Source organism: Odontesthes bonariensis, chromosome 23 (genome assembly GCF_027942865.1).
Source record: "Odontesthes bonariensis isolate fOdoBon6 chromosome 23, fOdoBon6.hap1, whole genome shotgun sequence".
Classification (NCBI taxonomy): Eukaryota; Metazoa; Chordata; class Actinopteri; order Atheriniformes; family Atherinopsidae; genus Odontesthes; species Odontesthes bonariensis.
In genome coordinates this window covers 7,769,848-7,776,974 of record NC_134528.1, presented here as the reverse complement: position 1 = coordinate 7,776,974, position 7,127 = coordinate 7,769,848, and positions in this window count along the sequence as shown.

Sequence of the window (7,127 nt, the reverse complement as noted above, 5' to 3'; positions counted from 1 at the left end):
GTGGTAGTGTGACAGAATGAGTTGTGTAATGTGACCCTTATTGGGCAAGATGATGGGGTGACGGAACTCTTCACTGAGAGATGCATCTTTCAATCTTCCGCCAACACGGAGTATGCCCTCACTCAAGATTGGATCGAGACGGAAGAGAGGACTGGAACTTGGAAGACTGTTTCCCATTTCAAGTGTTTTAATCTCTTTGCTGAATGACTGCTTTTGGACAAGGCTTATCAAGATTTTGGCCGCATTTTCACGTTCTTTGACAGTCACAATGTCTGTGAGACACCTTTGTTTAGAGGCAAGTCTTTTAATTCTTGCCACTACTTTGAGGAGTGTTGTCCAGGATGAGAATCTAGACAGGCGGTCAAGCATGTCTGTGCATTTGCTTGTGCTTGACGTAAACACTTGGACTGCTTTCACCTCAGGGTCTCCAACCAAGAGGTTATTTGGTGCACAGGGTTCAAGTTGCAAATCTTTTTTCCTCAGGAACTCAGGACCAGATAGCCAGTTGGATGATTGAATCTCTGAAGCTCTAAGCCCCCTAGAGGCATGATCGGCTGGATTTTCTGCAGTGTCAACATAATGCCATTGGCTGGGGTTAGTATTCTCTCTTATTGACTGGACACGATTTGCTACAAACACATGAAACCTGCGTGCCTCATTGTTGATGTATGCCAGAGTGACTTTAGAATCTGTGCAGAAAAATTCACCGTCAATGTTCATGTTCAGTTCTGATTTCAGGAAGACACTCAATCGAGCTGCAAGCACAGCAGCTGAAAGTTCCAAACGGGGAATAGTTGTGACCTTTGATGGAGCGACCCTAGCCTTAGCCATGACAAGGCTACAGTGGACTTTGTTGTGGTCATTTTTGTATCGAAGGTAAGAGCATGCACCATATCCTGCACTACTCGCATCTGAAAAGTGGTGCAATTCTACACTCACAATGTTGCCAAAGTGTGGTGGATAGTAACATCTGGAGATTGAGACTTCTTTCAGCCCTTCAAGGCCAGTTTTCCACTCCTCCCACCGTGGACGCAAGTCATCAGGAAGTGGATCATCCCATTGGACATTTCTGCGACACAGCTCCTGGAGAATGCACTTTCCACTCAGGACAAATGGGGCTACAAACCCCAGTGGGTCATACAAGGAGGCCACCACAGACAGGATGCCACGACGGGTGTCAGGCTTGTCTTTCACATTTAAATGGAAACTGAAGTGGTCGCTTTCAACTGACCACTGTAGGCCGAGAGCATGTTCCACTAAGTCTCGATTGAGGTCCAGGCATTGTACACCTGATGCTCTCTCGGATGGATCCACACAGCTGAGAACTTCTCTCTCATTTGAGTTGAATTTGTGGAGCCTTAGGCCCCCTTTTTTGCACAACTGCTGGGCTTCAAGGATCAATTCAGAGGCTTCTTTGATTGAGGGAACAGTCAAAAGCCCATCGTCAACATAAAAACTGTTTGCAACAAAGGCAGCTGCAGAGGGATAGTCAGACTCATACTGTTGAGCCAAGTACTTCAAGCCAAAGTTGGCACAACCTGGGGAAGATGCAGCGCCAAAAAGGTGAACAGCCATTTGATATTCTTTGGGCTCATGTTCAAGGTCTCCATGCTCCCACCATAGAAACCTCAAATAACTGCGGTTCTCAGGTGTGACAAGGAATTGGTGGAACATTTTTTCAATATCGCAGATGATGGCTACTGCTTCCTTTCTGAAACGGCAGAGAACTCCCACCAGAGAGTTAATGAGATCAGGGCCAGTCAGTAAGGTGTCATTGAGAGAGATACCATGAAACTTCGCTGAACAGTCAAAGACCACCCTCAACTTGTCAGGTTTCTTTGGGTGGTATATGCCATGATGAGGTATGAACCAACAGACCCCCTCAACTGCTGTCTCTGGAACTGGCTCTGCATCACCAGTGCTGATCACATCCCCCATAAAGGCTTTGTAATGATCATGGAACTGCCGATTGGCTTTTAGCTTTCTTTTCAAATGCTGAAGCCGAATTGTGGCCAGTTTTTTATTATTTGGCAGTAGTGGGGGACTTTGGCCCTTGAACGGGAGAGGCATCTCTAAATGACCATCTGGTCTCTGTCGGATGGTTTCACTAAGGAGATGAATAAAGCGCACATCATCTTGGGAGATAAGCTTACACCCTGAATTTCTCTCACTGAAGTCTGACTCTAAAACTCTTAGGATGTCTGCAGCAGTTGGCATGGCAATCTCCTTCACTGCAACTCTGTGCACGAACCTCTGGTTTCCTTGTCTGTCCAGATGTGGATTTGCTGCACCTATGATGCTCCATCCCAGCTCACTCTTTTGTGCGAAAGGCTCATTTTCATGTCCAATAATGACCTCTAGAGGTGCTAGAGCTGAAGGACAGTCATAGCCTATTAGAAGGCCCACATCACAGTCTTGAAGTGATGGCAACTCGTGTGCCAGATGTTTGAGATGAGACCATTGCAAAGCTGTAGATGATATTGGTACACTGGATTTGTCAACTGGAATGAAGTCACGTGTATATGCTTGCCGTAACAGAATATGATTGTCGTTATGGAAGCTTCTAACTTGCAGGCCAACTACACTTTGACTGGGGACAACTGTATCTACAGCAGTCATTGTACTGAGCTTCAACTGCAGTGGTTGAGTGGCTACATTCAGTTCTCTGGCAAGATCTTCCAGGACAAAAGTTGAATCACTCTGTGTATCAAGAAGAGCATATGTGAGAATTTCTTTTTCAGGTTAATTTACAGATGACAGGTAAACAGGAACGATACTTGAAGTAGCAGATGCCTCTCTAATGACAGCATGGGAGTTGACTTTATGGATCTGAGTTACTTGTCCTTCTGTAGATGAACTTTTCATTGTGACTTCTCCTGATTTCCTTCCTCTCTCATCGTCATGCAAACAGGTCGGATGGCGGCGGCCACACACTCCACAGATATGCTTTGTTCTACAGTCTTTTGTGATATGGCCTTTACGTAAACATCCAAAGCAAAGATGGTTCTGATGTATGAATGTCTTTTTATCTCCCATGGGCTTGGCATCGAAGACTGAACACTTGGCTATGCCATGCGATTCTTCTTTGCAGATGAGGCAAGGTACCCTAGGCCTAGGAAATGACACATTTTCTGAGACCTTTAATGTGTGATCTTTGGATTGGGCACTTGTGCTCAGAGCCTTTGCTCTTTTAAATGGCTTCTCATCTGGGGTTCTAGAATTTAGAAAGAGGGGAGAGGCTATGGGGTTACAGGCTATACGAGACTCTTTCAACACAAACTCAGTGAAGCGATTGAAAACTGGATATTCTCCTGATTTATCAAGTTCATCTACAGCAATCCTACTCCATTTCCGTACAATCCAATCTGGCAGTTTTTTCAAGAGCTTATGATTTTCCTCACAGTCATTCAGTATGGCCAGTCCTTTAACATGAGGCATTGCTTCTGCACAGCTTTTTAAGAAATCTGCAAACTCTCTTAATGCAGAAGAATCATTTGAATTAATCTTAGGCCATTTCATAAGTTTGTCTCTGAATGCTTTCTGTACAACAAATGGGTTGCCATAGCGGTCCTCCAAAACTGCCCAGGCACCCTCATATGCATCTTCAGAGCTCCGGTAGAAGAACCCTTCCACGGCTTTACGTGCCTCTCCTGTAAGGTAGCTTTTCAGATAAAGCATCTTTTCACTGGCAGGAATAGATTTTCTACCAATTAAAGTTAGGAAAGACATTTTAAAGTCAACAAACTTCAGAAGATCACCAGAGAAGACAGCTGGTTCAGGAACAGGAAGGCGATTTAAGCTTAGTGAACTTGCAATTGCTTCACTATGGGATGCTGTCTGTGATTGCAACACTGTGGGTCGATTTGAATTCATAACTGTGGTAGCTTTAAGAGGGGCTAATTCATGGTGCTCCCTTACTTCATTTTCCACTCCACCTTCAAACTTCTCATATGTTCGAACCCGAGCTGCAGCCACCTTTACATCCATATCTACTTGCATCTTTTTCAGCCTTGATTTCTCCTCCTCTAGTTTCAACTGAACTTCAGCTTGCTTTTGCCTCATTTCTGCCATTACCTGTGACTCATGAAGGTTCCATTCACTTTCCAGTTTCGTCAGTTTACTCTGTTGAGCTTGTATGTCTTCCATAGACTTTGCTTGCTCTTGTTTGGCTGCGAGCTCTGCTTCTGCCTCTGCTCGTTTACTAGAAGCCTTAGAGTTGGCAATGGACACATTCTCTAATCCTTCCAGCCCTTCTGAGATGACGGTTTCAGTGTTTGTTTCTCCAAAAATAGATTTGTGTTCATCTCTGTTTAAACTCATTCTCACTCTTTGCTTTTCAACCTCTGGCTCAAAGGTGTCGCGGGCGACGCCCACTTCCAATCGTTTACTCACAATATCACATATTTCTGTTGTCAGTGTACTACAGGCATCCATTTTCTGCACAATATCTGGAGTGTTAGTTGAATTGCGCTGAAGTGGCTCATAATATTGATGTACATGATCATATCAACTGTGAATGTACTGATACATTTGATCAAGATCCTCCTGTGAACAGAATTGCTTTAGACTTTTTCTACATTCTTTTGCTGTCCTCTTCCAGGAGTCATAGGACTTTAAGAATGCTTTTACATGCTTTTTTGCCTGTTCTTCACGCATCTGTTGGCCCTTTTCAGTTAGTTGTCTTTCACGAGAGCCAGAGACTACTTCTTGTGCGCCAACTGACTTTCCTGCAATTGCTGGAGGTTCTTCAGAGATATCACTCTCACCAGTGGATGTACCATTTTCTTCAGTCACTGACATTTTTGACTTAGGATGTTATGTGATAGCAATTATCTTAGTGATAAACTGAAATGTCTTAATGAGTGTTGTGTTGCAACTCACATTAAACATTAAAGGAAAGAGAAAAGAGAAAATGGGCCCATCACAAATAAACTGCATTCAATATGGGCCTGAGCTTGCTTGCATTAACCTCAGAATGTAAACATAGGCTTCTCTTAACCATGTAATTTCAAACCTTAAGAATTTGCATTTGAAATGAAGGCATTAAACATTCACTTTAAGAGTTTCAAGCATTTCAGATAACCAAGTCTTCTCAAGCATACAATGTTTCAATGAAAGCAAACAAACATACCTCACTGCGCTCACCAAGGATGCTTAATAATCTTTTCTTCCGTTGTTTAAAACAGGCGTCAAAAGTCCCTTTTTGTGTGTGCAAATGAAGGAAGTTAAGCTGGAGCCTGGAGATCAAACTTTGTGGCTCAGGCTCAAACAAAGCAAAGGAGCTCCCTCGTTACCTACACCTGTTTGGCTACCTTTACAGATCTCCCTCTTGTGGAGCTACGGTGTCAGGCAAAGAACAAAATTCAATCTCCAAAATCCATTCAAGATTCACTCATAACTTCACACACCAGTCATTTTAAAGCACATACAAAAATAGAAATATTTTGATTAAGCGTTATATTTGTAGAAAAATATGGAATGTAAACAAACACATTTAGGTAGTTTTACTCAGACAAACAAACACATACAAGGACTAGTGTGGTCCTTTACACAGTAGTCTTCAGTATTTATCTTTAGTGTAACCCTGATCAATGTTAATAGGAACACAACAGGACCCTCAACCAAACTTTGTGCACCGGGGGCTGTTTTTCTCTACAGAAACACATGTTTACACACCCCAACACCTCATGTTGGGGGCTCTGAACCTGATAGAGAAAATTTTCAGCCAAAAGCGACAAAATTAATCAATTTAACCTTCCTATGAGACAGGTTGCAGCTAACTCTCAGTCCTGTTGTGTGGGCTGACTTAAAAGACTACCCTTATTAACTCAGAATGTCATCCATATTCATTTTCACTACCCGCTTAATCTGATTCTGTTTTGCAGGGGGGCTGGGTCTATCCCAGCTGTCATTGAGTGAAAGGCAGGTTACACCTTGCCCTGGACAGGGTGACCATCACAGGGCTACACAGAAACAAACAAGACAACCATGCAGGATCACACTCATTTAACCTAACACACATGTTTTTGGACTGGGAGGAAGCCAGAGAGAACCCAAGCGTACACAGCCAGGATTCAAACCAGGAACCCTCTTGCTGTAAGGCAAAAGTGCTAACCACCACACCACCGTGCTGCCAGAAATTGTTGTTCAACGCAGCTTGGAGGAACAGTTTAATGCCGGTTGTTGTTGCTTACAAACAGTACAGCGTACATGATTTCCAAAATGTGAGGGACATCTCAGTCCTCAACCACCTGTGCATGTGAGAAAGTGTGATTATAAATGAGACTCTACCCCAGAGAGAGCTGTTGAATGGGACTCTGTGTCCCTCTGATGTCTTGAAACTGAATGCCTAGCATTGGTTTGGGTTCTTTTGCTGTTGTCTACCCCCACAAAGGTTTATCCCTCTACTTATCATTCCTCAGCCATCAGCAGCTCCACAGTGGTGCAACACTAGAACTCTTTGCCTAATACAGTGCACACATGGTGATGACAACAACCAACAGATGAATAGGGTTGCAGGCCATGAAGATGAATGGACAACCCATTAAGTTTGCAATTCATGTCGAGTACGTTTGTTTTGGCTGTTTTCTTCTCTTTTTAACACACACTGACTCATTTGAAATGTATACATTTTCTCATGAATAGGAAAGCAAAGTCCCTAAACCAAAACTACATCTACAAAGTGCTTTGAAGTGTTGAAGACATTCTGGCCAGCAATATAAAACAAGATGTTAACATGCACTTTTTTTTTCACTAGATGTATCCCAATCGCTGTCTGACTCTGTAAAAGTCTCAGTGAGTGTGTAGCATTTAAGGCTTCTTGCACTGTGGCAGAGATCCAGAGGGATTGCTGTGACCATAAACTACTATGGTCCAACTAAAAGGATAGATAGCACTAGTCTTTTTATAGCATGCAGAAAGCATACTGAAGAATTAGAGCCAAGAAGATTTTCAGAGAGCTGAGCGGGAGTTTAATTTGAGGTTCGTCCCAGTCACCTCATACATAGACAAAGCGAAAGCGATAAGAGACAGTTTGAGGGAGAAGAGAGGGCAAGAAGTATGTTTTGCAGGTGGACGTCAAAGAGAAATTTTATTAAAAATGTGCAGTATTAAAAAAGATTGTTTGG